Raw genomic sequence first — 22,189 nt, forward strand, 5'->3', positions numbered from 1 at the left:
ACTTAAAAGTAATAGTGTATATCCAGTGGCCTCTTTCAGAGTTCCATGTGGGCTTTGGCACACATCAAACATGTGGAGAAGCTGTATGTACAGATGCCCCTTTCATTTCGGTGGCAGTAGATCATACACATACAGGAAGGTACATAAAGAATGGCTTCCTCCATTGAAATGACTATGGCAGCCCTTTTGGGTGTGGAAGTTGACCTGTAAAATGGTGTTGAATCATGTTTTACAAGACATTACAAACTTGTGGAATGATATTAAGCAGATCCTTCTTGCTGAATTGTATCTGGGGAGAAATGCAGGAATTTGGCCAGATCCAGGTGAGTTTTCAAGGAGCAATTTGTTGCCTTCACTTTTCCTTCTGCTGCCATTCTTAGATTCCCAGCTGCCTCTATAGTTGAACCACCGATTGTTCATAGTAACCAAATACAATGAGTGGTAGTTTTTCACCTAAATCTTAGCAGGTGAATGGCATTGATCAGAAGAGCTGGAAGTGATTGACTTCATGGTCTTGATCACTCTTTGGACTTTCACAGTTCTAAATTATACTTTATCACTTTTGTACTTTCACAGTGCAGTCCTAAACATGTTTACTCAGAGGTAAGGCCTTGTGATTTCAGTGCGACTTATTCACGTGCAAGTATATTTATGATTGCACCCTAAGGGCCAAACAAACATTACTTTAAATCTTTGTCTAGCAGCTATGTCTATTTATTTATTTATTTATACTCTAGAGTAGGTGCAGGAGGCCTAATTCTTAACCCCACCCCCACCCCCATGCTACAGTCCCAATCTGGAATGGGCCTCCTGCACCCACCCTAGAGTAAAAATGAAAAAAGACACTGCTGCTAGGCACAGATTTAAAGTAAGTAACCTTCCAGAACAGGGCAAATACCAGTCAGCCATACAGATGAACCATCCACAAACAGTATCTTCATCTTGTGTGGCTTCAGTCTCAGTTCACTGGCCCTCATCCAGTCCATTACCCTACACTAGTGCCCAAGCACTAGTTCAGAACATCAACTGCCTCAGCTATATTAGATCAAAAGCAGAGGAAGGTGTTGTCTGCATATTGTTGTCCACATACAGGATGTTGCATTTACAATCAGTTGCATTTACAATCAGTTGGATTAGAGAGATATTCTTTCATTTAAATTTGATTCAAAGCAAGCTGAGGAGTATTGTAGATACCTTTTGTTTAGATATATGTTTCTCCTTTAAAGTGATTCCTGTTAGGGGGAAAAGTATTACAAAAGATCCTAGATCTATAAATAGCAATCTGTTTCAAATACACTTGTTAGTTTTGTTCAGTTTTGTTCTGTCCCGATTGGCTGATTGACTAAAGCAGGTCTATGGCTTTCTTCACACGGCGCTTTTATCCTGCGATTGAGATGGCTCCTTCACGGACGTTTGCGGGCTCTTTACATGATGCGGTGACCCTGCCGTGACCCTCCTGCACTAAATGCCCTTTGTTCCGTTTTTAAATAGATCGCAGATAATGAGCTATCAAATTACCCTGTTGTGTTCTGCTTCAGTTTCCTCCGTGAAAAGAGGAAAAGCGGCAAGAAGAGGAGTGAGACCAATGAAAGATAATGGAAGACTCAGATATGGGGAGAAGGAGGGGGAAGGGGATGGGGGAAAAGGAAGCACATGAAAAAGGGAGTCGTTGTGATCCTGCATTTAAAATGGAAGCAGAAAGCCCCGTTTTAAATGAAGGATTTTAGGCTGGTGTAGAGATGCCCTATGACAAGGCTCAGGGTGGCTACCTGCTCTGTGATAGTAGAACTGCTTTATGATAATAAATGATCCTAATAATCCAGGATTATTTTTATAGAGTTTATTTTATGGATTCCATGAGTCTGCTGAGACTGCTAAATTTCATTGACCCCATATGTGTTACTGGCAATTGTAGCAAGATAATATAGGATTGGATAATAGGGTCCACCTCCAATGAAATGCCTGCAGAAGCCAGTCAAAGGAAGTGCAATGGGGCAGTGCAATGCATCCTCCATATTTTTCTGAGAAATTCTACTTGCATGTATATGGAAATGATTTCACAATAGGAGTGAATAAATATACCATGTGGTTAGATCCAGTTTAAAAAGAATAGCAGAAAACAAAAGAAGAGGTAGGACTGCCCCCCCCCCGCTGTTCTGCACAACCCACATATAACATTAGAAGTTAACATATTTTTTTAAAAATGAGTTTTATAGTCTCTGCCATGATTAATGCTTTTCATCAGTGCAACTTAGCCTGACAATATCATGATCAGTACACAGGCAAAATGAAACTTGATGCTGCTATATATGGAGGTTGTGTTGGGTCATTCCTGTTTTCTATTTCCTTCTAGATTTATTTTGTACAGAGCTTTGTGGTTCATTCCTCGATGCTGTTAGCTTGAACATTTCCATAAAGACGTTTCAGAGCAAATAGCTCAGTATTAACTATACTTTTTTTTTTCTATTTACATTTTGATAGTTGAACGTTTTTGTAAACATTGATATTCTGGTTAACTATTGCACCTTCATCACAGCCAAGCACAGGACTTCTACTAGCAAGAAAGCTGCCTCCCCCCTCCCTCCTTTCCTCCCCCCCTTTTGTCTTCAGCACATTCGGCTCTGTCACACTAGTTTACATGAAATGCTATTTCCTGAGCACTGACCTTTTCGACACTTATGTAGACTCAGCATCTTAATTGCTGTTGGTGTGAATCATCTAAAACTGGTGCATAATTTTTCCAGACATTTATAGGAAATCTACTCTAGACATTTGCTCTGAGTAACAAAAATACAGAAATCTATAAATCCCATAAAATTTACTGCTTCTTTATTTTAGACATAGTTACATTTTTAACAACACTTTTTTTTTTTCCTTCGGGGCTTTCATTTTGATGGTAATTCGTATGAAAAACAGTCATGAGAAAACAGCACCATGAATGGCTATGTCGGAGGCCTAATCAGGTTTTATAAACTCTATAGCTCTGCTTCTAGTCTGGTTCACCAAATGTTGCATTGGAAGACACTCTTTGCATGGGATGAACTCGATCCCAACATTATATTTCCTGCACACAGACATTTTGGAAACTGATTGCATGTAGGGTCCTCATCTTAAATGCTGTTAGTGTGAATCATCCAATGCTGGTTCATAATCTTTGCAATATATTTATAGCAGATGATTTCTCTACAGTGTTCTAAATTTCCTGCTTATGATGCAATGGCAAAAGTCATTAAACATTAGCAGTAATAGTATTTTCACTGTAATAAAGTGTTAATTACTTCCACATGTTAATAGAGTTGGGGGAGGGGAGGAGGGAGAGACTTTTGCTATTGTTACAGTGCCTAAAATAATTTCCATGTGATAATTTTCCAGGATATCAAAAACTGAATAATTATGCACTAATTAAGAAAGTAGAGCCTGCTCTGGAGTTAAGACTGCATTAATTTTAATGTTTTTACAGTCCTTTAATTGGGGAAAGGGCTGTAAATTGAGAGCTGACGCACTCTCCTACCATAAGCAGGCCTGCCTTTGCAATCTGCCTCCTATATACCGCAACCCAAGGTCAACACAAGTTTGCAAAATCCCTCTGCTCTTCATACGAAATGTATTGGTGGTGAAGCGTGCATCTATCACTCTGACAAGCATTTAACTCTCCAAGAGCACATGCTCTCACTTCTTAAATTATTAATTGCATTAAATACATTTTCATATCGCAGACTGTTTGCTACAAACTGTTCCCTGGTAGGGAGATGCAGTCCCCCCACAGTATGATACGGCTCGCCTTCTGTTCTTTCAGCGCCGAAGTGCGAGGTACAGGAGGCCGGTGCTTCAAGGGCTTGCGGATGAAATAAGTCGCAGAGCTGAGACAAAACACCAAAAGTCACCTTAGAAAGTACAGGGGAAAGTACCCCCCCCCATTTTCTGTCGTGTTGTTTTTGGTCTTTACCGCTCTGTTATACACACAGAGCCGTTATTGTTAGTTTGGTGCCTTTAGACTTACCAGTCTGTGCAGTCCCCCAGAATAATGCTGTCTCTTCCACCATTATTGCCAATGGAAGCATCATCCTCATTCATCTCATTGGCATCAGAGGCTCATTCCATTTGAAAATGTGTTCCAACCAAATTTGCTTTTGAATATATTACATGGAATTATGACCGATGCCTAAAAAACAGCCCGTTTGGGTGTTTGTATTCAAAACTTGTTCATATGATTTTGGCTCTGTACAGAGGATTTTATGCACAGGGTCCCCATTTGTATGGGTCCTCCCTGCATGGAGGGGTGAATGGCATGCCAACTCCCTGTGCAGGGCTGGATTGGATCCCTGAAGCATGGTCTGAACCAGTCCCAGGTGTGCTGCAAGTAGCTTCTGCATCTCACTCAGACAATAGCCGTCCTCAGGCGCTGGCTGCGTGGAGCGTAGGGCTATGTGTGCAAGTCCCACCTCAATGTCTCCAATTCTGATGGAGACCTTCATATGTTCAGTGTGAACCGAACATGCTTAGAAGCATCCCCACAATTAGGAACAGTGGGCAAAATCCAATGTAAGTCCTACTTAGATTAGACGCACTGAAATGAATGGGACTTAATTTAGTCATGACTAACTTAAATCCAATTCATTTCAATGGGTTTACTCTAAGTAGGACATGTTGGATTTTACCCCCTATGTTTTCCCCAATTGCAGGGAGGATTATAAGTGAATGCATGAAGGTTGAGAGTGGAGGGGTGTGTGTGTGGTGCACAGGAGGACTTTAGGGGCACAGCCCCACGTCCCTTACATAGTTTGTGCCCCCATGCGTCAGCCGCATGGCTGCACAGGGCTAATGCAGCATTCAAAATGCAGAACTGAAGTTTACTAGAAATTTGAATGATCAAACGCAAAATATTTACAATGCCCATGCTACGTAAAGAATGATGTACACATCGTTATATTAAAAAAGGAATCTACAAATGTTACTTCTTTCTCTTATTATATTTTACATTAATATCTTTAGCTACCTTGTATGGAAAAATAGTCACATCTTTGCACCTCCTATTCCTTCTGGATTTTACGGGAATTTGGCATGAAATGAGCCTGCTCCCATTGCTTTTACTTTTCTGTTATCAGTATCTGCTTACAACTTTCCACTCCCAACTGAGCTTGCTTTAATATCCCATTGGTGGCTTGGGCAGACTTGAGTTCCGAATAACTAAGCCTTTTTAAAATCCCCTTGAAATTTCAGTTTTCATGCATCACTGGATACCTGTATTATAATGGCATTACTGTAGTTCAGATTAACTTGCTGAATCAAGTCAAAGATCCACTCATAAGTATCTTTATAGTATAGGTCACCAACTGTCTCTTCAATAACTTCTCCACAAGAAAGACAGATATTATACCAAGCATTTAAAAATGTTTCAGAGAATTATAAGCTTCAAGGCTGCTTATAAGCTGAATTTGTATGCAGGAATGCACTGTGGCATTCCGTATGGACAAGAAATGTGACGTTCAGTGGCAAGAATATAGAATCAATGTTTTAATGGTACTTTCATGGATTACAAATATTGACCCACACAAAGCTCTTTTTTCCTGATATTTTTGGTGTGTAAGGTTACATAGAGGATTTAGAGGCTCCACAATAAACAGCTCCACCTTGCAGATATTATCTAGATGATTTGCTTTCATGGCCCCTTCCCATCAATCGTCCGGAGCCTCTCCCCTCTTTCAGAAGCCCTGCGATGGCCCTATGAATGCTTCTGGCACCGCCACCCCAACCCCGCACATTGCATCACTCGTTACAGAATGTGTGGAGGACTGCAGAATGGCTGGAATGAGCCCTCTGCTCGAATTATCATAGAAAACCTAGGGGACCATTAATGAAATCCACGAGCCCCTCCAGGGTTGGTCCTCAACATCAGGTTGCTGATTCCAACGCCCCTCTAGAGCTACTGCTGATGGCCCCCCATAGTGCCACTACTACGGACCTAAGGTGGTGCCAGTGCTGCTGCCCCACCACCACCGATTGGGCTGCTTCCCCCGGTGGCCTTACCTGGTGGTGCCACTGTGCTTCCCACAGTAGCAGAGCATCTGCTTGGCTCCAGTTGGCACCGGGGGACTGCCATACTTATTTCCCCATAATACAAATGGTAAAATGGACTGAGGCCCTTCTAGCCCCCTTTAATACATGCATTTAATCATGTGGAGCACCAATTGTATGAGAGATGAACTTCTGGGTGTCTCTACACGAGCAATTTTTTTGCATGCTCATGATTAGTCACTCACGGAAGTTTGCGGGTGCTTTACACAATGTTGTCAACTGCCAGGGCATCTCCCGCACATTCCCCCCTTTATCCTGCTTTCAAAAAGATCGGAGATAAACTAGTAATTCAAGTTAATGGTGCCATGCTGGCAATGTGTAATGCCGGCATAGTGTTATGAACTTGCCGAGGAAGGACTTTCCTCAATTAAAAAACCATGTGGCTGCCATGTAAATGCTTGAGCACATTTCTCCATCGCAGGCCCATCGGAGGGAGAAGAGGGTAAAATGTTTCCCTGCAACAAAGGGTAACAGATCTGATCCCTCACCCCATCACGTTCAGAATCAATGTCCTCTGTTGATTCAGAGCACCGCATTAAGTTCAGTGGGGCTTACTCCCAAGTAAGTGTGCCAAGGGTTGCAGACTTACAGCGTGACCTTATGTCTTCTCAGAAGTAAGTCCCACTGAAGTAAGTTCCCTAGCGTGCTCCTAGAGAATACCTATAAAGCAGCCACCTGGGCTAATCCGTCCAGGTTCATGAAGCACAATAAGGCAGACAAGTTCATAGAATCATAGAATAGTAGGGTTGGAAGGGGCCTACAAGGCCATCGAGTCCAACCCCCTGCTCAATGCAGGAATCCAAGTCAGAGCATCCCTGACAGATGGCTGTCCAGCCTCATCTTGAATGCCTCCAGTGTGGGAGAGCCCACCACCTCCCTAGGTAATTGGTTCCATTGTCGTATTGCTCTAACAGTCAGGAAGTTTTTCCTGATGTTCAGCCAGAATCTGGCTTCCTGTAACTTCAGCCCATTATTCCGTGTCCTGCACTCTGGGATGATCAAGAAGAGATCCTGGCCTTCTTCTCTGTGACAACCTTTCAAGTACTTGAAGAGTGCTATCCTATCTCCCCTCAGTCTTCTCAAGGCTAAACATGCCCAGTTCTTTCAGTCTCTCTTTCACTTCAGCTGAGGCCTCTTTTGGAAGGAAGGTCCTTCAGTAAGTTCTGTAATTGGGTCTCTTCTCCTGCCTGTTCGTAGGGTTACTACTTTTGGACATCCATTTGCTGTCTTCGTCTCTCCCTTGTTGACCAAGAAGAGACAGGCCTGCCTCCTCTGAGTGTCAGGGTTGGATCGGAGCCCATAGAGCCCCAAAGCAGTTCTGATTCTGAGGAAGAGATAGAAACCGTGGGAGAGGAACCCGCATGCTGTTCAGAGATGCTGCTGGAGGGAGAGTCCCTCCCTGCTCACATTCATGAGAGTGGTAGCGACCCTGGCAGGCAGGGGGAGGGACAACTGGAGATTCGGGATGCTAGGCGCTGGGATAGGGACAACCTGGAGATGGAGGGCGCCGAGAGGAGGTGCTCAGCCCGCTTGGCACAATGTCAACAGCTGTGCCCCGATGCCCCACAGAAAGAGGTGGACTTTTGCCTCCTAGCCCTTAAATCCAGAGGTTTCCCACCTCTGCCCTCCAAATAGAGATCGACTGATTCACTAAGGCTAGAAACCTCTGGCAGGCAGCTCTCTTAAGTTTCCCTCATTAGGCTCATGCAGTATCTGTTAGCGTCATTAGGTTGAATGGAAATAAAGCCTTGGAAAAGAGCCCTATCATCTGTGTGTTGATTCTGGCTACTTGAGGATTTAAGAAGGCAGCAAGGGCGCTCCTGACATCAAGCTGACTGTGGATCAAGCTGACTGTGGAAGGGAGTGTGTGTATCACATTTGCATGGTGACCCTCAGTAATTCTAGTGAGGGACACTGTGGGCATCCTCCTTTCCTGTCCCTTTATGTGTTTTCCCTCCTTAAACTGTTCTAGAATTTTGGTTTATGAAGAATGTTCTACACTGAAATCAAGTCCTATAACTTGGAGATCCTCTCCTCTCCTGAAAGGATACCCCCCCCCATTTCAGCCCTATCTACTACAGAAGAGAACCCTTTGCTGTCTGCTCCCTTCCCCCTCACAGTATATCTAGCTTTCCATTTTGAGGACATAAATATAGACAACAGAAATGAGAACACGCATAAAAACAACTTTAATTTGCAGAGTGACTCGACAGTTCCAACAGCCATCTCAAGCCTTACTCTGCTCTAAGACCATCATGTGCTCTGTGACCTCAGGGTACATCACAAAATACCATTCCCTTAGTATTGTTAACTAGCATCCTGTATATGGGAATGGCTCTCAGTTACAAACTCTATTACTACAGATCCCATACTGGAATGCTCTGTCCCTTGTGCCCATTAATCTGATCTCAGATAGCAATGGGGGGGGGGGTAATGTCAGTCGTGACAGCTCTACCTCTGAACTATATAGCAAATGTTGTCTTACAGTCTTTACTACCTCACAGGGTTGGAAGGGCAGACTCCCATTTGTCACAATATTATATATAAATAGTTACACTTAGCATGCAAACTGCCTTATGGTGGCCACCAACTTGGACGGCTTTAAATGGGGATTAGACAAATTAATGGTGGATAAGGCTATCAATAGCTACTAGCCATGAAGGCCATATGTTACCTGCAGGAACAGAGGCAGCTTGGAAACAATACCAGGAGAATGCTATTGCCCTCATATCTGGATTGTGGGCTTCCCATAGGCATCTGGTTGGCCACTGTGGGAAACACGATGCTGGGCTAGATAGGCCCTTGGTCTGATGCGGCAGAGCTCTTCTTACATTCTTATCCTTACTTTGTTTATCCTTGAATTAGGGATGTTGGAGAAATCCTCCACGGACCCCAATGAGGCCAGATTCTATTGAATCCGGCCCCCTGAAGTCCGTGGAGGATCGGATCTCCTACCTTCGCCTCCCCTGCGAAGTCCTTTCTGGCGGATCCTGCCTGCTGCCGGCTCTGAAGCCCCAGTGATACGGCCGCCATTGCTGTATTGCTGGCTGGACTGACGAACTGCGGACACAAATGGCATCTGGCGTAGTGGATGCCATTTGCGTCCCTGGTCTTTGCCATGATAGGCTACGTAAATCTTTACGTAGCCTATCGCACAAAGGAACAGGGACACAAATGGCGTATTTGCCATTTAAAGATTTACGTAGCCTATCATGTCAAAGACCAGGGATGCAAATGGTGTCCACTACGCCAGATGCCATTTGCATCCGCAGTTCGTCAGTCCAGCCAGCGCTACGGCAATGGTGGCCGTATTGCTGGAGCTTCGGAGCTGGCTGGTGGCTCCGCGGAATTGCCGCGGAGTGGAGCCAGTCGGCGAGGACTCTGGGGGGAGGGATGGATTGCCTCCCCCCCCATGGACCCCCCCGCTGGAACGGCAGGTAAGTAATTCGTACATCCCTGCCTTGAATGAAACAGTGAGGTGGATCATTATTATTGTTACCATTTGTAAAACGGAGAGCTCTGATTATGTCTTTTCTTTTGCAATGCTGCCAGTGATTCAGGTGTAGAACCCAGGCATTCTCAGGTCAAGTTCTCTATCCAATAAATTACACAGCAGCTAATGGAAGCTAATAGATAAAAATATATTTGTCCTGCTTAAAAACAAAACAAAACTGTGCCATCTATGCAACAATCAGTGTACCTGCTGTTAAGGAGGAGGGAAAAGAGACAATATAAAGTTAACAAAGACAAATTGCATATAGGCTAGCATAGAAATTTGTCATCCAACCTTTTTTTTCTTCCTGTGCTCCAGTTTTTCTATCGGCATTGCATTAATTAGAAATTTAGGTAAATGACATAAGTGCCCTAATTTTTTATTTCTGCCAGGAGAACAATTAGGCCATTAGAAGTAACAAATGGCCTGGACGCATGTTGCCTGTTGAAAATTTCAAGCTGCATTATTTCTGACAAGAAAAAACAAAACAAATCAGTTGTTTTGGCCAATTTCTACCATAAGTGATGTCAGCTTTAGCAGATGCAGCATACCGCTGGCTTTTTTTCCTGTTGTCATGCCTCATTAAAGTATGCTGACTCTTGTGGATTCACATTTCCTTTAGGTAAATAGTTATTTACATGAACTGCGACATTTTTCTTTGGTGACAATTTCTAATTGTTCAGGCAACCAAGGGTGATGTATTAACCAGTCTGAATAAAGCCTCACCTGCAAAACAAATTACTTTAAATTAACTATCCTTTTCACAAGGAAGGCAAAATTTCAAAATGGACAAATTAGGCCTTTCTTAACCACATATGGTAAGTGTTTTAAGCATTTCCCCACTGGTGCTTGCTCCAGAGAACAGCGCTTCATGATGGAGTGGAAGACTTTTTGCTCATTTGGGGGTCTTTTCAATGCCAGCGTTTGTGAGTCTTGTACTGAAAGAGGCAAAGTCTCTGGCTAGTCACTGAGCTCATTATTCAGTAGCTCCAGACTCGCTGCCTTTCGTTTAACTCCTTCACTACAATCAATCGCAAATGAAACGTCTAGGAAAATCTTGCCAGATTCGTTGTGAACTTCATGGCTCCCTGGGTTAGATCCCTCATTTTGACCCAGGGTAAATTATCCTCAATCTGACTGCAGCCCCAGTATGGTTCTGCTGAAAACAGTAACACACTGCATGCTGATGCATGATGGTGTATGTGTGGGGCTGTTCCATGACTGCAGGAAGAAAGGAAGGGGCAGTACCAAAAACAGATAAGCAAAAGAAGATGAGAATCCTCAAAGCACTGCTGGGATATTTGCAAAAACTTTAATCAGATATATTAAATGCCCAACACATTTTGGATAAACCTTCCTCGGGGGCTGGGGGGGGGGATATGACTGGGAAAGCTATGGCAAACCTAGACAGCATAGTAAGAAGCAGAGACATCACCTTGCTGACAAAGGTCCGTCTAATCAAAGCTATGGTTTTCCCAGTAGCAACGTATGGCTGTGAGAGCTGGACTATAAGGAAGGCTGAGCACCGAAGAATGGATGCTTTCGAACTGTGGTGCTGGAGAAGACTCTTACGAGTCCCCTGGACTGCAAGGAGGTCAGATCAGTCAACTCAATCCTAAAGGAAATCAACCCTGAGTGCTCATTGGAAGGACAGATATTGAAGCTGAAGCTGAAATATTTTGGCCACCTAATGCAAAGAGAAAACTCTCTGGAAAAGACCCCGATGCTGGGAAAGACTGAAGGCAAAAGGAGAAGGGGACGGCAGAGGATGAGATGGCTAGATAGCATCACTGATGCAATGAATATGGACTTGAGCACGCTCCGGGAGAGAGCGCAGGACAGGCAGGCCTGGCGTGCTATGGTCCATTGGGTCACAAAGAGTTGGACACGACTGAACGACTGAGCAACGACAACAAGAAGAGAACTTCAGAGGGGCATCATGCTCCAATATTAACACATTTTTGTGGGATGCCATCTTCCATAGAAGCCTCATACATGCACATAAAGAGATCATGATGACTGCTATTTTCCTTAGGTTACCAACATTAGGGTGGCATGATTTGCTGACGGTATCCCAAGTATTTAAGACAGTGTAGTCTAGATTAGACTGAAGTCTCATAATTCTAGCAGAATGGTTGGAAGATGAGATGTACTGCTGATTAATGGAAATCAGTACAAATTGGGGAAATCCTGTTATACAGTGTTGGATCCAGGGGTAGCTGCTTCTGTTCAAGAAAGAGGTATCAGAGTCACTTCCTTGACTATGTTAGCCAAGTGTGCTACAGCCACCAAAAGCCTTGCAAAGCTCTAGGGATTATTAGGAGAGGAGTGGGAAATATATATATATATATATATATATACACACACACACACACGCATGCACGCACGTGCACGCACGCACGCATACCAGCAATCAATCTATATCTTTTGCCATTTTATCTTTTGTGTATAAGGGGGAGGGGGGAACGTAGCAATGTAGTGTGTGTTTTCCATCTCCCTTTTTCCATTTCTCTTTTCATTTATTCTGTTTTTTATTGCTTGTCCTTGTCGTTTTGGCCAACTGTAGCATTCCTTTACCCGCACACTTAATGCCAACATGTTGGTACATTGGAACAAATTAGACTATGTAGCATAATTGGAATATTCCTTTGGAATGACTTGTGCTTCAACAGACTCAGATGTGGTGCAGCTATTCTAAAAGCATCAAATTAGATTAGACTTTTTTTTTTTTGCTTTGTTTGTAAGGGAACAATTTAATTAGCACTTCTTTGGTGCTAATATTTACAGTACAAGACTAATGCAAATAGAGTGATCAGTAAAATGGGTGTAGCTTTTAACACATGCTCTTACTTTATGTTTAATTACGTTGATTAGTTTTAAACCCCCAGTTTGGCATCACCTTGCCTGTCTTAATGTGTTGTGCTTGAAGCCATGTGGAGAGCTGACCTCAATATAATAGTGGCAAATCTCATTTGGTTACCTTTAGCTAATTAAAATATACACAGTACCATTGTGCCATTATTCATATTCTCTGTTTTCATCCCGCCACCCCCATTATGCTGTAAACCAAACTTTATTGTAAGGGTGATGGCTGTCACTGCCTGGTGTGTCTCATGCAATTCCTATAATTAGGAGAGGTGTTTATTTCATTGCTCAGTTATAATAATGACTGCTCTGATAATCAGTGTAAAATATTGTGACTGTTTAAGTCCTTACTTGGTGCTAACTTTATTATGCCACCACCATAATATGTATATGGCAGGGGGTGGAAGGGGGGGGAGAGAGAGAGAGAGAGAGAAACCTATGGTACACTCTCATTTACACAAATCACTCGAGGCTGTCAAATATGAGGATAATAGGAGCATGGGATAAAGAGAGAGTGTTGTTTACATAGAATTACACAGCCACTCAGCTATAGGGTGAAAAAGACAGAAAGTGAATTTGGATAACTGAAATTTGTATAATAGCAGTGTTTCTCAAACTTCTGATAGCTCAAGCACCCCCCCCCCCACACACACACAGAAATTAAAGGTACTATCAGGGATGAGTCCCAGTCCTTTCAGTTGTCTGACAACCCTGATTCTGAGTCAGAGTTAGAACTGCTAGATCAAAGCCTGGGGGAGGGACCCTCCCTAGAGCACTGGGAGAGATTCTTCCAAAGGCCTTGATGAACAGATGGCCCAGGCTGAGTCCCTGCCCCCTCCCTCCACCACTCGAACTCAAGTTTCCAAAGAGGAGGAGGAGGAAGAGGGGCGTGACTTGAGAGACGCTAAGGCGCTAAGTGGGAAAAGTTAGGGGCAGGGTTGAGCCACTCCGCCAGGATAGCCACTCTTGGAAGCCAATGTAGGAGGGAGTCACCCTAAGGTTGGGGGGCATCACTTCGAAGCAAGCTTGGCTGTGAGGTTTATACCCAAACTTCCAGCAGCTTCTCTACCTTCTGGTTTGTCTTTTCTGCTTAGAGAATGTTGATTAGTTGTTTAGGGCCTGGGGCAGTCTGAGAGTTCCCTTGAATCTGCATTTTTAGAGAGGCTAGCCTCTAGCAAAATAAAGTTGTATTAGCCTGAAGCTTTGTCTATTTTGTGTTTGATTGCGAGGGAGAATGACGATCCATTTCTGACAGGTACTTCCCATTTTTACACCCCAAAAGGTTGATTCAATATAACTGTACAAGTCCCTTTGTTACAACCAGAGCTTGTGGCCCAGAATAAGCTTGAGAAAGCCTATGAAGAGAGAAATCCTAGGGCCACTAGACACTGTCTAGACGGCCGTAGGATTTTTTAGTTTCTGGAAACTGTGCTCCCCGCCCCTCAGAGCCAGTGCAGTTCTTTCTGCACTGCCTCTGTGCTCGTAAATGGAGCATGGAGATGGTGAAAAGGGGGTGGTCCTGGAGGCGGGATGGGGAGGGGAGGAGACCACAGAAGCCACTTTAGACAGTTTCCTATTGGGTCTCCATGCCCCTTCCCTCTCCCTCCCCAAAGCTGTGGCTAGACATGTGAAAACGCACATCTAGCCAAGATTGCAGGGTGGACAGAGCACAGAGGAGAGGATCTCCTCCATGCTTCTCCTGACCTGCATTGGATAGGCGTCAGCCTCCAAGTTCAGAGGCTGATGTCTATCTCGATAGGATTGCGCCCTAAGTTGCTCTGTGATCCATATTAGCTATGGATTGGGGAGGAGTGGGATGAGGTTTTGTCAGGCATGGCATGTGCAGTAAGGTAATGGTTAGCCAGGGTTGAGCAGAAAGGTTGGTAGTGGTTGGGCATCTTTCAAAGAATTGAACTAGGTGAAATTATCAGGGGCTGACATTGCTACTGAGGATAGTGGGCATAAATCAGGTGATGGCAAGGTATTGCTCCACAAAGCTAGGTCCATTAGAATGGCATATGATGGGCATTAGTGTTACCACATCATAATTTCAAACTCACAGGACGTTTGCTGGAGCTGTGGAATTGATATAAAATTAATCATACTATGTGTTATGGGACTGCAATGTTGTAGAACAAGGAGACCATTTTAGAATAAGGGAACTCTACTGCAACAACTACTCTTGAAGAGACGCAATCAACTTCTTCAGGATAACTATTTCCTAAGTTTATTTTTTTTACACACTCACCATTTCCTAATTTGCACCAGTCAGCCAGAACTGATGGGTGCAAGTCTCAGTGACCCCTGGTCTCAGGATAATGGTGATAGAGTGGCTGGGTGACCAGCCAGATGGGCAATTAATAAATTTAATAAATAAATAATTTAATAATAAATAAATATGCTGTTACTGGTCACCTTTTTTTTTATAACTAGCCACAGGTTTACTGACTATCATTCATCCCTTCAACCTGGAATCAGAATATTTTACCTGTGACCTGTCTTCCTTTCTTCCTGCTGTCCTTGCAGCACCAGGCCTTGTGCTTCCTTCACTCCCCTGTGCATGAGCACCAACAGAACATATGTCAAGGTGATTCCAGGAAGAGAAGGACTCTTCTAAATGCTACTGTCTCCCGTAAAGGTCTGTATTAGGCAGCTGCCTAGGGCTGAAATACTCCTGTGTTGACACTTGCCCTGTTGCAAGTGACAGCAAAGAACACCTCCTCTCCATCTTCTGTGTGGCAGCCTTTTAAATATTTGAAGATTGTTATCAGGTTCTCCCTTAATCTTCTTTTCTCTAGGCTAAACAGCCTCATGACTGTAATCTTTTTGGTATGACGTCCTTTTTCTAAGCCCTTTATCATGTTTGCCCCTCTCTGACTCCTCTCTAATTTATCTGCATGTTGAAGTATGATGATCATGGGACCTAGTGTTCTTCTGCTGGCAAACTGACCAGTACAGAGCACAGTTGTGTTGTGATTTCTCTCATCTTGGATAGTGGGATTCTGTGAATGCAATATATTGATCTCTTTTGAAATTGTCACTTAAATTTTACTTAGATTGTCATCCTCTATAAGTTACAATCCACAGATTGATCTCAATATTGCTAAAGAGTAACCACTTATTTTATTTTGTATTTGCATGCTTGAATTATAACAGAAATGTGACAGTTTACAATTTTGTTAAAGTAAATTTCATTAATTTCAGTGTATCTTAGAGCTGAGCTGAAAATCCTCTGAGGAACATTTTCACCTTCAAAATCAGGAGAAGCGGAAAGGAGTGTCATGAAACTGGGAGCTGACTTTAAGAGGGCCCTGGTGAAAATTCTCAAAATTGTTGTACCCATATCACTGGTTTCCTTCTCTCTCCTTTTAAAATTTCATTTTGCTGCCACCTATGGCAGTGGAGTGGTGTCATTTTCTCTCCCAAGAACAGCTAGGTAGTTTTAGACACTGGATTTAATGGTTTTATGGGGGAGGGGGGAGGCTTTAGATGGCTACGCCCTACGTGTATTCCCTCAGTGGTGAAACACAGCAGTAATATTCCTTTTCTCCCCACCCTCATCCCCACCATTCCATGGTTTAACACTGCTTCTACATTCCTGACATGCTAGAGCAAACAAACAAAACATTTTTAAAAAATGTTCATCTACCCTGATAAAAAAGAAAGACTCTGAACATGTGCAGTTTTGCACTTAAATTGCACCATCATGACTACAGGAATCAAATGGAGTTTGCTTCTGCTACTAAATTTATTTATTTATTTTAAAAAAATTTGGACGCCTTTCAGGGCAGAAGCCCTCCCAAGGCGGCTTACAACAATTAAATACATAAAAACTGTTAAAATATTAAAAATGCTACAAACATAAAAACAATTAAAACAACAATTAAAACCAGCAATAAAACCAACAATGATGTTAAGAGCAGCAACAGTAGCAGTCGTATCAATAGAAGACCAAGGTAAAATAATATGTTTTCAAGGCCTTCTTAAAAGTCTGCAATAACGGAGCATGGCGGACCTCCGATGGCAGCTTGTTCCAAAGGTGTGGGGCCACTGCAGAGAAGGCCCTCTCACATGTGTTCACCCACCTGACTGTGCTCTCACAGGTGGGCAAATGAGAAGGGCCTCTCTCTGATCTTAAAGTGCGGGCAGGCTGATATGGGTGTAGGCGGCCCTTTAACTAACTTGGTCCAAAACCGTTTAAGGCTTTAAAGGTCAAAACCAGCACTTTGAATTGGGCTTAGAAACGCACCGGTAACCAGTGCAGCTGGCACAGTATAGGTGTTATATGATCGAATCGGCTCGCACCTACCAATACTCAGGTGGGCACATTCTGTACAAGCTGGAGTGTCTGAACCGTCTTCAAAGGCAGCCCCACATATAGCACATTACTAAACACATTTACCTGGGGATAAGCATTATTTTGTTGTAGAAAAGGAAAATATATTTTCAAGTATAATTAATAAAAAGAGCATCAGTAACCATGTAGATCCCTAGCTAGCCCCTGACTATAAAGTGTTTTTAAACCTATGAAGAAAGGGGGTGAGCCCCACCAGTTCCCGGCATGCCCATGCTAGCCAGGTGCTGATGCTGCGCCTGTTTGTCACTGTCTCTCCATCACCTGACATGGTCTGGGTGGTCATTTGGGGGCCCTTGGGTTACAAGGCCCTGGACTTTTGCTTCAAGGTCCAGGCCTAGCTGCACCACAGCCCCAAATACTTCTTGCACTGATGCTACATCATGACATAGAGTCATTTCAAGAGGACGTCTTCTGCATGGCTGGCCTGTGTAGCATAACGGCGGCCAGTGTAGTATCATGACATAGCGTCAGGTGGAAGGACATTATGGGGAGATAAAATGGTGGTGTGAAGAGCTCTGCTGTAGTTGCTGCTGTAGTTTTCTTTTCTTGCAGAAGAAAAACTAAGTTAAACGGGGGGAGGGGGAGAGAAAAAGAGGCAAGGCACTGACATTTCTGAGAATTTTCTCCAGGTTCCCTGAAAAATGGATGAAATCTCATAGAATCATAGAATAGTAGGGTTGGAAGGGGCCTACAAGGCCATAGAGTCCAACCCCCTGCTCAATGCAGGAATACAAGTCAGAGCATCCCTGACAGATGGCTGTCCAGCCTCGTCTTGAACGCCTCCAGTGTGGGAGAGCCCACCACCTCCCTAGGGAATTGGTTCCATCGTTGCACTGCTCTAACAGTCAGGAAGTTTTTCCCGATGTTCAGCCGGAATCCGGCTTCCTGTCACTTGAGCCCATGATTCCGTGTCCTGCACTCTGGGATGATCGAGAAGAGATCCTGGCCTTCCTCTCTGTGACAACTTTTCAAGTACTTGAAGAGCACTATCATATCTCCCCTCAGTCTTCTCTTCTCAAGGCTAAACATGCCCAGTTCTTTCTGTCTCTCCTCATAGGGCTTTGTTTCCAGTCCCCTGATCATCTTTGTTGCCCTCCTCTGAACCCTCTCCAGTTTGTCTGCATCCTTCTTAAAGTGCGGTGCCTAGAACTGGACACAGTACTCCAGATGAGGCCTAACCAGTGCTGAGTAGAGGGGAACTAATACTTCTGGGGATTTTGAAGCTATGCTTCTATTAATGCAGCCAAAAATAGCATTTGCCGTTTTTGCAGCCACATCACAGTGTTGGCTCATATTCAGCTTGTGATCGACAACAATTCCAAGATCCTTCTCGCTTGTCGTGTTTTTGAGCCACATATCCCCCATCTTGTAACTGTGCATTTGGTTTCTATTTCCTAGGTGCAGAACTTGGCATTTATCCCTGTTAAATGTCATTCTGTTGTTCCTCCTTTTTACCCTCTTTACCCTTTTTGAAGATAAGGACAACATTAGCCCTCTTCCAGTCATCTGGCACTTCACCCGTCCTCCATGATTTCTCAAAGAGAATAGACAGCGGTTCTGAGAATTCCTTTATTACTCTAGGATGCAGTTCATCTGGCCCTGGAGATTTGAACTCATTCAAAGTAATTAGGTGTTCCTTGACCATATGCATATCGATCTCAAGCTGCAATCCTGCCCCTTCAGCCTGTACTTCGCCTTTGCCAGGGGGGTCATAGACCCTCTTTTGAGAGAAGACTGAGCCAAAGTAGGAATTGAGCACCTCTGCCTTTTCTTTGTCATCTGTTATCGTTTTGCCATCCTTATTTAATAGCTGAACCACCATTTCTTTCCTCTGCCTTTTACTATGCACGTAGCTGAAGAAAGCCTTTTTGTTGCTTTTAGCATCCCTCGCTAACCTCAGCTCGTTCTCAGCTTTAGCCTTCCTCACACCATCCCTGCAATTCTGTGCTACCTGCCTGTACTCTTCCATTGTTACTTGGCCTTCTTTCCACTTTCTATATGTGTCCTTTTTTGTTTTCAGGTCATCCTTAAGCTTTTTGTGAAGCCATATTGGCTTCTTCTGATGTCTTCCACCTTTTCTTCTTGTTGGAATTGTTTGTAATTGTGCCTTGAGAATTTCCTTTTTAAAAGCTCCCACCCATCTTGGACTCCTTTTCTCGTTAGAGTTGCTTGCCATGGGACCTTACTGATCATTGTTCTGAGTTTATGAAAATCAGCTTTCCTAAAATCCAGGGTACGCATTTGACTACACTTGGCTTTTGCTTCCCTTAGAACCAAGAACTCAAGTACAACATGGTCGCTTTCCCCCAGAGTTCCTGTAACGGCTACTTTATCCACTAAGTCATCTCTTTTGGTTAGGATCAAGTCAAGGATAGCCGATCCTCTAGTTCCTTCCTCTACTTTCTGACTGTAGGAGGAAGCTATCCGCCACACAAGTCAGGAATTTCCTGGAGGGGCCATGTTTTGCAAAATTTGTCTCCCAACAAATATCGGGGAAATTGAAGTCCCCCATTAATGAAGTCTCCCCATCATGCTTCCTTAAAACATTGGCTATTTGCTTTTCAAAAGTTTCATCCTTGTCTTCTCCTTGATTGGGTGGCCGGTAGTAGACTCTGACCACCATGTTCGTTTTATTCTTTGCTCTATTTATTTTGATCCAGATGCTCTCAATGGGGCTACCATGCTCATCCTTCTGTATTTCTGTGCAGAGATATGTATTTTTCACATACAGTGCAACCCCACCTCCCTTTCTGTTCCTCCTGTTCTTTTTGAACAAGTTATATCCTTCAATTGCTGTATTCCAGTCATGAGAGTCATCCCACCAAGTCTCAGTTATACCTGTCAAGTCATAATTTCCCTCCTGTATTAGGAGTTCAAGTTCGTTCTGTTTGTTTCCCATACTCTGGGCATTAGTATATAGACATCGAAGACCATGTGCTTCATAGTCTGGCTTTCTTCCTACATGAGTCTGAAGACTATTATTGGGTGCTATCAGAGCTGTTCTCTCTGTTGCAGTGCATGTGCCTACGTCCATTGTTACCCCCAACATTACATCTCCCTTCCCTGTAGGATTAAAGTAGGGATGTACGAAAGTTCCGCCACAGATCTCGGGGAGGCCGAATGCCAGCGCATTCGGCCCCCTGAAATCGGTGGCGGAATGGCCCCCCGCCCGCCTGGGACGGGACTTACCTTAGGCGGATCTTCCTGGCAGTGGCGGCTCCGGCGGCGGCTGCAGCGGCAGTTTGGCAGCGGCGGCGGTGGCCGGTCTTCCATTTCCAGGTTAAAAAAAACACACAAAAAATGATAGGCTACGTAAATGTTTACGTAGCCTATCACGGCTGATTTAAAAAAAACCCAAAAAACCCTGCAGAGCGGAGCTGGCCAGCCAGGATTCCGGGGGGGGGGGGAGGAACGGAGCGCCTCCCCCCCAGCATCAGCATAATCCACGGAAAGGTAAGTACCTTTCGTACATCCCTAGTTTAAAGCCCTCCTGATGAAGTTTTTCATGTTGTGGCTAAACACATTCTTCCCATCCTTTGTGAGGTGCAACCCGTCCTTTGCCAACAGCCCATCTTCCAGAAAGTATAGCCCATGGTCCCAAAATCCAAATCTCTCTCGTCGGCACCACCTTCGTAGCCAGTCATTCACCCGGAGTATTTTTTGTTCCCTTTCTATCCCTCTTCTAACTACTGGAAGGATGGATGAGAAAACTATATGGGCCCCAAAGTTCTTGAGTTTCCTTCTCAAAGCTTCAAAGTCTGACGTGATTTCTTCGCAGCTCCGCTTGGCGGTATCATTTGTTCCCACATGGATGAGAAGAAAGGGATACCTGTCAGTGGGCTTTATGTGTGCAGGCAACCTTTTAGTCACATCTCTAATCCGTCCTCCCAGGAGACAACATACCTGGTGAGTCCACGGGTCTTCGCAACATACTTGGGTCTCGATCCCACACAGCAAGGAGTCTCCCACTACTACCACTCTTTTCTTCTTGTTGTAGGCCTGGGTTTCATCGCCTCTGTTTGACGTTCAGCCTCTTGCTTACTCTCATGTAGGTTCCCCTGTGATTCTTCCTCTGCAGGCTGTCCTCCAGTCTCATCCGCAAGTACCTGGAATTGGTTCCACAGCTCCACTGCTTCCACTGGTGCAGAGTGGCATCTAGTTCTTCTTCTCCTAACTGTCATCCTTTTCCAAGGAATATCCTCTACTCCATTTTTCTTCACCTCAGCATTTCCCATTGCCTCATCTTGCTGTTGCTCTTCAAGCTTCTGGTCTTCCCTTTGCTGCTGTAGTTCCCCTATTCTGTCCAAGAACTCTTCGTGTTCTCTTATTCCCTGGAGGGTCGACAGTCGCCGTTCCAGTCCACTTACTTTTTCTTCCAGCAGGCTGATCAACATGCACTTGTTGCAGGTGTAGGCCATGTTGTTCTCAGACAAGAAAACAAACATTGCACACACCTTGCAGGTCACCACCACTGGAGAGTCCTGTCCTTCCATTGCCTCTTTTCCCTTTCTGTGTCTAGCTTTGTGATTGTTCTAGACTAGCCTGTGCCTGTTCCTCTACTCAGTAGAGGTTAAAAGCAGAGTCCCACTGGAGTGGAAGTGTGTGTTACAAGACAAATAAATGAAAAAAAGTTAGTTAAAAAATAAAATAAAATAAAAAAATGAAAAAAATAATAAAATCTCCCCTTCCCCATTTTCACCAGCCATGAATGATGGGGCAAAAATGGGGCCCTTTTGCTCAGCCCTTTCTGCTAGTTACTTCTGTTACTGGTAAAAGTTGGGATCTGATGCACAAAGGCCTCCCATTACCAGCCAGTCAGGTGGCAAATTAGGGATGGACGAAAGTCCCTTACTTGGTCCCACAGCTTGCTTCACGGTGGGGGGGAGGCGCTCCGTCCCTCCCCCCGAAATTCTGGGTGGGGGGGAGGCGCCCCATCCCTCCCCGCCAAAATTCTGGCTGGGGGGGAGGCGCCCCATCCCTCCGGCCGCGAAACCTCTTCTCCTGCTGGGACGCAAATGGCGGCGGCTGTAGCCGCCGCCATTTGCGTCCCTGCAGTCAGCCATGATAGGCTACGTAAATCTTTACGTAGCCTATCACGGCTGACTTTGGGGGAAAAAAGCGCATATGCAAATGGCGGTGCCCATGGGCGCCGCCATTTGCGTACACACTTCCCCCCCCCAAAGTCAGCCGTGATAGGCTACGTAAACATTTACGTAGCCTATCACGGTGTTTTTTGAAAATCTAGCCGTGATAGGCTACGTAAATCTTTACGTAGCCTATCACATTTGTTGTTGTTGTTGTTTTTTACTTGGAAATGGCAGCGGTGGCAGCTGGTTGGAAGACCGGCCGCCGCTGCACCGCCGCCGGGAGCCGCCGCCGCCAGGGACATTCGCACAAGG

The sequence above is a fragment of the Heloderma suspectum genome, chromosome 3 (assembly GCF_057233095.1).
Source record: "Heloderma suspectum isolate Gila_16-S chromosome 3, 16-S_ref, whole genome shotgun sequence".
In the NCBI taxonomy this organism is placed as follows: domain Eukaryota; kingdom Metazoa; phylum Chordata; class Lepidosauria; order Squamata; family Helodermatidae; genus Heloderma; species Heloderma suspectum.